Raw genomic sequence first — 10190 nt, forward strand, 5'->3', positions numbered from 1 at the left:
GGCCGTGTGCAATTTAACGGATCAAATGGCCTGGCAATCACGTCACACGATCGTGGCACACGGGTATGTCCCTTTTTCAAGAAGTTTTATTTTACACGAAAAAGGATACTTAGGGAGGAAGAAAGCCAATCCAAAGCCGATATAAACACCCTAAGTATAACTTAGAAGGGGGCCTCCCTCCAGAACCTTTTTGGAGTACAAAACCACACGCCGAGAATTACTTGGAGGAAGCCAGACGATCCATCCCAAAAGTTAGAGACTGAAGATCTCTCTCAGAATTCCTTCAGGGGTTTTAGAGTTTTCTTTATGTTTTGTTATTTTCATAGTTTTGAGATGTACTCTTATTTAATTATGAACTAAACCCCTTAGATACCTAAGGAGGTTGAAACCTATGATGGATCTTGTTATTATTATCTGAACTGTATGATAAATATTTGATTTGTTCCTAATTATGTGTTCTTAATGCTTGAGTTAATATTCCGGGTATTGATTCATGATTTGATGTGCTTATGAAGAGGAGCAAAAGTCTCTGTCTAAGAGTATATTTGGCATAATTAAGCGGATTTGATCGAACGCCTAGAGATATCGTTACGAGATTTTGCCGGATCAGGGTGAAACCTAGTATGGGAGTCCATAGATCGATTTACTGCTTCCCTAGGGGTTTTAATTAAGAAAGAGATTTCAACTGAGGGATAGACGTTATTAGTCTCGAAAGAGATAATAATATAGGTTAGGGAGTCTCACGAATCAAATCAAGTGAATAAATCGTCTGGTTCAGAGTCAGATAACAAGTGAAATCTAGGTGGATTCCTCCTTGGGTGTCGTCTTTATCAATTACTTTTCTTCAAGTCTTTTTCCAAATTTTCTCTTTTCTTTAGTTTAATTAGTTAATTAGTTTAGTTAATTATTTTAATAAACAACCCCTCTTTATTTCTAGGTTAAATAATAAAAAGATAGTTATTACTAGTACTTTTGGTTCCCTTGGGTACGATATCTCAGTCTTGCCATTACTATACTATTGTTCGATAGGTACGTTTGCCTTTTCGTCATGATAATAGTTAGTGTAACACCCCGTACCCGAGACCGTTGCCGGAGTCAGACACGAGGGGTTCGCAGACTTAAATCACTTATTTGCACAGTCCATTTTAAATTTCCAGACGAGCTGGCTAACTGCATCACTGTCACCTTAAAAATCATATCTCTATTTCCAAAACTCGAAAACAAGTTCCGTAAATTTTTCCTGAAACTAGACTCATATTTCCATCTACAAATATTTTTCTAAAATTTTTGGTCCAGCCAATTAGTACATTTTATTAGCTAAAGTCTTCCCTGTTTCAGGGTTCGACTACACTGACCTTTGCGCATTACGACTTGGATATCTCCCTGTACAGGGCTTCAATACTGATGATGTTTGTTTCTATAGAAACTAGACTCCAAAAGGAATCTATAAATATATGGAATGACTTATAATTATCTCTGGTTAATTTATAATGAATTTCCAAAGTCGGAACAGGGAATCCAAAAACCGTTCTGGCCCTGTCTCACGAAAACTTAAATATCTCTTAACATACTGTTCATATGATTGTTTCGTCACTTTCCTATGAAAATAGATTCATCAACGTTCGATTAAATAATTTACTCACTATTTAATTCCATTCCTACTATTTTTAGTGATTTTTCACATTCACGTCACTGCTGCTATCAGCATCTATTTTTAAGGTAGACTTTACCTATTACATAGTTTCCATGATTCAACTAGCCCTTTTTCATATATAGCACAAAATATGATCATGATTAACCATTACAATGGCTAATCGTTCCCAAACATTTCCATACCTCTTAATGAACATCATACAAGATGATTATAATATTAAGCTCAAAGTGTATATAAGCCATTTTCGCATGGCTATCCAGATTTATACAAAACCAATGGGTCCATGACCAATAACAAAAAGGGTAGTCCTATACATGCCATTTCAAAGTTCAACCAAAAGTGTACCAAAAGGGGCTTTGATAGTGTGGGAGACTTCGACTTCAATAATCCCGAGTCCGATGGTGACGAACCAAAATCTATAAAAAGAGATTCAAAGAACGGAGTAAGCATTTAATGCTTAGTAAGTTTTGAGCAATGGAATTAGGCTCAATCAAGTATAGCATTCATATAACTAAACGGATAATTTCATATACATATATTCTCAAAAATCAGTCCTACTTCACATTTCCAACCCTTATATTCATACATAAGGGATCAACTTAACCAAAACCGGAAGCTCCTTAATCGACTGAGCGAATACTATTTAAGAGGAATCAATTAATCCAATGCATGTACAACACATACCTCGTTGTTGAGTTTTTTTACGAGCGTATTAATTGAAATTATTACAGCAGATCGCTCATTCCCAAATCATGTACCTTCAGAATTTAACCGGATATAGCTACTCGCTCAAATGCCTTTGGGACATAGCCCGGTTAGAGTAACTCGCACAATTGCCTTCGGGACTTAGCCCGGATTTAGTAACTCGCCCAAATGCCTTCGAGACTTAGCCCGGATTTAGTAACTCGCACAATTGCCTTCGGGACTTAGCCCGGATTTAGTAACTCTCACAAATGCCTTCGGGACTTGCCCGGAACTAGTCACTAGCGCAGATGCCTTCGGGACTTAGCCCGGTTATCATCCAAATATTCATACACATATCAATAAATCATGACACATCTATATTTCATTTTCATAGTTGGAGTGCAAACACACGTCACGTATTAAGCAATCCCATTTCCGGCTCACTAGCCACATACAAACAGCATGGTTTAATTTGCTTTATGACACTATCTCTATGCACATACGGCTACCCGTCATACGTATAGACTAATTAACTCAACATATGATTCAAGTAGAATCATCATATCACCGCATATTTGTTATGCTCATACATCATGACTTAATCAAATCGGTAACTAAGTCTCGTTACTCGAAAACTTACCTCGGATGTTGTCGAACGAATTCGATGGCTATTCGACCACTTTTTCCTTTCCTTTATCGGATTTAGTTCCCCTTTACTCTTGAGCTTAATTTAACAAATAAATTGATTTAATCATTTGAGCATCGAAAAGAGGAACTCAAGGTACTTAGCCCATATATATACATTAGACATTAAAGTCACATACATGTGAAATCATGCATCAACTCAACATATTATCCCACACTCCCTTTTAGCCGATTGTCTAAACCAAGATAAAGGCATCAATATGCTTGCCTCTAACCGAATACATGCAACACTAATCTTCTCATGTGGTTTAGTATGCATGTATATGTTATGCCAATTATAGACTTAATACCACCCATAAATGGCGACCAATACATCATGTGCAAACATATATATATATATATATATATATATATGTGCAAGAGCCGAATCATAAGGTCGATTATAACCATTTCATATATTTTCATCATATACCGAATGCACAAATACATTATAATAACTTCCAACTCAAATCATGTTACAAATTTATACTTCACAAGGATAAATCATTAACCAAATATAAACATATATCCAAATTCACATGTATATTTTATTTTTACATGAAGCATAGCCGAATCATTTTAACCATGAGTAACATAACAAGCATAAATCATACTTGTGGATATACCATGGCCGATTGCTTCATGAAGTTGGTAAGACCTACCTTTTTCAAATTCTCACACACACTCTATCATCTTCATACCTCACCAACACAACATCAAACATCCACCAAGAAGACAAAACCCATGGCCGAGTATCATCTCTCTCACATAGCAAAGATTTAAACCATGGGCTAGTTAGAACTCAAGCTAACAACTAAAAACATGCATGAATCTCATGGCACAACATCAAACTTACCTTAACCTAGATACAAGTATGGCCGAACCTCTTCCTAATCCCCTTCCAAGCCGAACATGAAGCAAGAGCTCCTTCCTTCTTCCTTAGAACTTTCGGCCAAAAGAAATGAAAAAGGATGGACACTTTTTTTTTTCTTTGTTTTCATCATATTCCCTTTCATTATTTTATTACCATGCTCCTTATTTTATTTTTCCTAACATACATCACTAACATAACATGTTTGTGACATGTTTCCACCCATAGCATGGCCGGCCACTATACTTTAATTTGGCTAATTTGACATGCAAGGACAAGCACTTTCCCACATATATTAATAGGCCACTTTAACACTTGCCTAGCATATTTCTAAATTGTCTCACATAAGTCCCTACTAATAAATTTCACATACACTGACCAAATTAAAGTATGGAACTATCACAGAAGCATTTACGCACATCATAAACACAGAATATAACCTTTAATTATTATAAGACTCGGTTTCGTGGTCCCGAAACCACTTTCCGACTAGGGTCAATTTAGGGCTGTCACAACTCTCCCCCACTTAAGAAATTTTCGTCCCCGAAAATCTTACCGGTAAATAGGTTTGGGTATCGTTCTTTCATGGCATTCTCGGTTTCCCAAGTAGCTTCTTCGATCCCGTGTTTGAGCCATAACACTTTCACTAACGGAACCCTTTTGTTTCGTAACTCTTTCACTTCACGAGCCAGGATACGAATCGGCTCTTCTTCATAACTTATATCAGGTTGAATTTCAACCTCTGATGGATTAATTATGTGCAATGGATCAGATCTATAACGTCGAAGCATCGAAACATGAAAGACGTCGTGAATCTTTTCAAGTTCAGGGGGAAAAATCAATCTATACGCAACTGGACCAACTCGTTCGGAGATTTCATACGGCCCAATGAATCTCGGACTCAATTTGCCCTTACGGCCAAATCTGAGTATCTTTTTCCAAGGTGAAACCTTAAGAAATGCTTTGTCTCCCACCTGATACTCAATATTTCTTCGTTGTAAATCCGCATACGACTTCTGACGATCTGATGCTGCCTTCAGACTTTCACGAATTATTTTTACTTTCTATTCAGCATCTTTAATCAAATCCACTCCGAAAATTTTGCTTTCACCGAGCTCAGTCCAAAACAATGGCGTACGGCATTTACGCCCGTACAAGGCCTCGTAAGGTGCCATCTTAATACTTGATTGAAAACTATTGTTGTAAGCGAATTCAATCAAAGGTAAATACCGTGCCCATGAACCACTAAACTCGAGGATGCAACATCTCAACATATCCTCAAGTATCTAAATTATCCGCTCGGATTGACCATCGGTTTGTGGATGAAAAGCGGTGCTAAAATGCAGCTTGGTACCCAAAGCTTCTTGTAATTTCTTCCAAAATCGCAAGGTGAATCTCGGATCTCTATTCGATACAATAGAGATAGCTACCCCGTGTAATCTCACAATCTGAGAAATGTAAAATTTAGCAAGTTTATCCAATGAAAAATCCGTACGTATGGGGATAAAGTGAGCCGACTTAGTCAGTCTATCCACAACAACCCAAATCGCATCTTTCTTACTTGCCGATACTGGCAACCCAGATACGAAATCCATCGTGACTCGATCCCATTTCCATTCAGGTATCATGATTGGCTGGAGTAAACTCGTAGGCACTTGATGTTCCGCCTTTACTTGCTGACATATTAAACACTTCGAAACAAAATCGAAAATGTCTCGTTTCATACCATGCCACCAAAACTGACATCTCAGATCGTTGTACATTTTCATACTTCCCGGGTGAATTGACATTAGGCTACAATGAGCTTCGTTCAGAATCATCGAAATGAGTTCTGAATTTCTTGGAACACACAACCGACTTCTGAACCTCAAACAATCGTCATCATCAATTTGAAACTCGATTCCATATTCGGAACACATTCAGCCCGTTTTGCAGCCAATTCATCATCGACTTTACGGGCTTCACGAATTTGATGAATCAATAATGGTTTGGCCTTTAATTACGCCACTAACACATTGTCGGATAGAATGACAAGTGTACATTCATCGCTCAGAAAAACAAAGTGATTTACGACTTAAGGCATCCGCAACCACATTAGCCTTTCCGGGTGATAGTCAATGACAAGCTCATAATCTTTCAACAACTCAAGCCAACGCCTTTGTCGCAGATTCAAGTCTCTTTGAGTCATCAAATATTTGCGACTTTTGTGATCCAAAATACATGGCACTTCTCACCAAATAAGTAATGTCGCCATATTTTCAAAGCGAATCGATGGCGCTAGTTCGAGATCATGGGTCGGATAATTTTTCTCATGTGGCTTTAATTGTCTCGACGCATAGGCCACAACTCGACCTTCTTGCATCAATACGCAACCCAACCCAAGTAGGGATGCATCACTATAAATGACGAACTCCTTGCACGATTCGGGCCGCACTAATCTTGGAACTTCCGTCAAGTGAGTTTTCAATTGTTCAAACTTTTTCGACACTTTTCGTCCATTCAAACTTAACATCCTTCTCAAGTAGTTTCGTCATTGGTGTGGCTATCATCGAGAAACCTTTCACAAACCGTCGGTAGTAACCTAAGAAGTCCCAAAAAGCTCGAACCTCAAGAATATTTCTGAGGCTTCCAGTTAAGTATGGTTGAAATTTTGCTTGGGTCAACTCGAATACCGATCGCGGATACCACATGACCCAAGAAGCTAACCTCTCTTAACCGAACTCACACTTCTTGAACTTAGCATATAAGCGCTTATCCCGTAAAATTTGCAACACTAATCCCGGTGTTCAAGATGATCGGTTTCATTTCTCGAATAAACCAAAATATCATCGATAAACACGACTACAAACCGATCCAAATACGGTTCAAGATCCGATTCATCAAATCCATAAATACCGAGGGCATTAGTGAGCCCAAACGGCATCACTAAGAACTCATAGTGATCGTATCTCGCTCGAAAGCGGTTTTGGGTATATCCGAATCTCGAATTCAAGAATGGTAATAACCCGATCTCAAATCTATCTTTGAAAACACCGAGGCTCCCTTTAGTTGATCAAACAAATCGTCAATACGTGGCATCGGATATTTATTCTTTATTGTCACCTTATTCAGGTGACGACGATCGATGCACAACCTCATGGTTCCGTCCTTCTTTTCACAAACAATCTTTGGTGCACCCCAAGGTGAGAAACTTGGTCGAGCGAAACCTCTATCCGTCAATTCTTGCAACCGAGCTTTCAACTCTTTTAACTCGGTTGGTGCCATACGATATGGAGCTATCGAAATCGGCGTAGTCCCAGGTACAAGCTCAATACCAAACTCTACCTCCCGAACAGGTGGTAAACCTGGTAATTCCTCGGGAAAACATCCGGGTATTCACAAACCACTGGCACAGATTTAGGCTTCTTTTCTAACTCTTTGTCATCAAGTACATACGCAAGGTATGCTTCACACCCCTTTCTTACACATTTCTGAGCCAGCATCGATGATATTACAGCTGGCAACCTATTCAAGTCAGTAGACTTGACTCGGATTATCTCGTTATTTACGCACCTCAAATCGATGGTTTTTCCTTTGCAATTTACAATTGCATCATGTACGGTCAACCAATCCATACCGAGGATAACATCAAATTCGTCAAACGGTAAAAGCATCAAATCGGCCGGAAAACAGGAACCTTGGATTACTAGGGGACATGTAACACCCCGAACCCGAGACCGTTGCCGGTATCGGACACGAGGGGTTAACAAGCCAAAACCACTTATAGCACCGACCAACTTGACATTCTCAGGCAAGCTGGAAAAACTGCGTCACTGTTGCCTTAAAAATCATATCTCGAGTTACAAAACTCGGAAACTGATTCCGTAAATTTTCCCTGAATTTAGACTCATATATCCATCCCTGGATTTATTTCCAGAATTTTTGGTCGGGCCAATTGGTACAGTTTATTAGTTAAAGTCGCCCATGTTACAGGGGTCGACTACACTGACCTTCGTGTGTTACAACTTGAATATCTCTCTGTACAGGGTTTCAATACTGATGCCGTTTATTTCTAATGAAACTGGACTCAAAAAGGAATCTGGACATATAAGGCATGACTTCTAATTCATTCTGGATAATTTATGGAAAATTTTCAAAGTCACGACAGGGGACCCAGAAACCGTTCTGGCCCTGTCTCACGAGAACTTTAATATCTCCCGGTATACTAATCATATGATCGTTTCGTTACTTTCATATGAAACTAGACTCGTCAAGGTTCGATCACATAATTTATTCACTATTTAAAACCATTCCTACAAATTTTGGTGATTTTCCCCATCTAAGTCACTGCAGCTGGAAGCATCTGTTTTTAAGGTAGGCTTTACCTAATTTGTAGTCTCCATGGGCCAACTATGGTCTTGCCATACATGGGTCCACATATGATCATATTTAGCCATTCCAATGGCTGATCATGTGACCAACACTCCCATTCCAATCCATAATCACATCATGAAACCATATATAATTACAAACCACAAATGGTCTAATTCCATACTCCACTATTACGAACCATTTTCGCATGGCCGTACACATATACATCACAAGTACTTAAAAATAACCGAGGGTAGTCCTATACATGCCATATCCGAACTCAACTAAAGGAGTACCAAAAAGGGCTTTGATAGTGTGGTTGACTTCAACTTCTATGATCCCGAATCCGATCGCTAACGAGCAAAATCTATAAACAGAGAAACAAAGAAACGGAGTAAGCAATTTATGCTTAGTAAGTTTCGAGCCATAATATACACACAACCAAAGCATAGCATTCAAGTAGCTAAACAATAATTCATATGCACAATTTCTCAAAGACATGCTTACTTCACAATCCCAACTCTTATATTCATACACAAATAACGGCCTAGTTAATGCCGATAGCTCATTTATCATTAGAGCGAATATTCGTACGCATTTACTCATAGTGTGCAAAGCACACACAAAACATACCTTGTTGGGAATTTCACAAATGCAATAACTGAAAATTTTCCAGCAGCTTATAAATTTCAAATCACATACCTTCGGAGTTTATTCGGATATAGCTACTCGTTCAAAACACCTTTGGGACATAGCCGGTTATGGTAACCGCACAAATGCCTTCGGACTTAACCAGATATCACAACTCGCACAATTGCCTTGGGCTTAGCTCGGTATCATAGCTTCGCACAATTGCCTTGGGCTTAGCCCGATATCATAGCTCGCACAATTGCCTTCGGGCTTAGCCCGGATATCACTCAGACATTCATACACATCTTTGTTTCATTTTCACAACAAAACTTTTATGCACAATTCACTTAACAAAAATATCATTTCGGCTCAATGGCCATATACAAGGGCAAAATTTCGATTGCTTATTACTTCATTCAATCGAATCAAAATCTAAGTTTCGATACTCGAAAACTTACCTCGGATGTTGTCGAACGATTCCGTTGGCTATTCGACTACTTTTTCCTTCCCTTTATCGGATTTAGCTCCCTTTTGCTCTTGAGCTTAATGAATACAAGTAGAAGTATTCAATATTTCTATCAATAATGTTTACTAGTAAATCACATTCGGCATCTCATATCATCTCACTTTATTATAATTTATCATTCAACCTTTGAACCAAAACGCCATTATATGGCCACATATACATACATCCATATATTTAAGCTCAAGAATTTTAACATAACATCAAGTGCTCAAATTACTCATGTGGCCAATTACACATGGTCATAAATACACAAAATCAAAAATAATTTCAAGGTTTTTCACACTATACATGTACTAGGCCGAATGTACATGCAAATTTCACAACATTCTTCAACAAATTTCTTCTTTAAACAAACATATTTATCACTTTCTTCATAATCAAAATATCATGTGCAAACATATATACACATATAGGTGCATGGCCGAATCTCAAGGTGTTCATAACCCTCTAAAACACAAATTTTTACCAATCAAGTAACAAGCATAAATCATGCTCATGAATGCATCATGGCGAATACATCACAATCATACCCCATTGAACTTTGGTCATGGTTAAACAAAGAACTCAATGTCTTACTCAAGATTGCTACAAAGAAATTTCAAGAGTAGTCAATCCATCATTGCATGCATCATTAGCAAGCTTCACATTTAGCATGCAATGGCTTTAACACAATATCAACCTTGGCCAAATACCATTTTTATGGCATAACAAGGATTTGAACCATGGCTAACATGCACATCAAGTTAGCAACCAAAACAAGCATGAATCTCATGACACAACCTCATACATAC

At 38.2% G+C, this 10190-nt stretch overlaps 1 long non-coding RNA gene across 1 annotated transcript; it reads right to left on the minus strand.

Moving 5' to 3' along the window:
• Positions 1-8379: 8379 nt before the first annotated feature.
• On the minus strand, positions 8380-9572 carry LOC128294204 (uncharacterized). Its single transcript, XR_008284508.1, has 2 exons — positions 9332-9572; positions 8380-8610 (listed from the first exon to the last, which is right to left on the minus strand). It is a non-coding gene; the product is annotated as an uncharacterized LOC128294204 (long non-coding RNA).
• Positions 9573-10190: the final 618 nt, after the last annotated feature.

The sequence above is a fragment of the Gossypium arboreum genome, chromosome 6 (genome assembly GCF_025698485.1).
Source record: "Gossypium arboreum isolate Shixiya-1 chromosome 6, ASM2569848v2, whole genome shotgun sequence".
Taxonomy (NCBI): Eukaryota; Viridiplantae; Streptophyta; class Magnoliopsida; order Malvales; family Malvaceae; genus Gossypium; species Gossypium arboreum.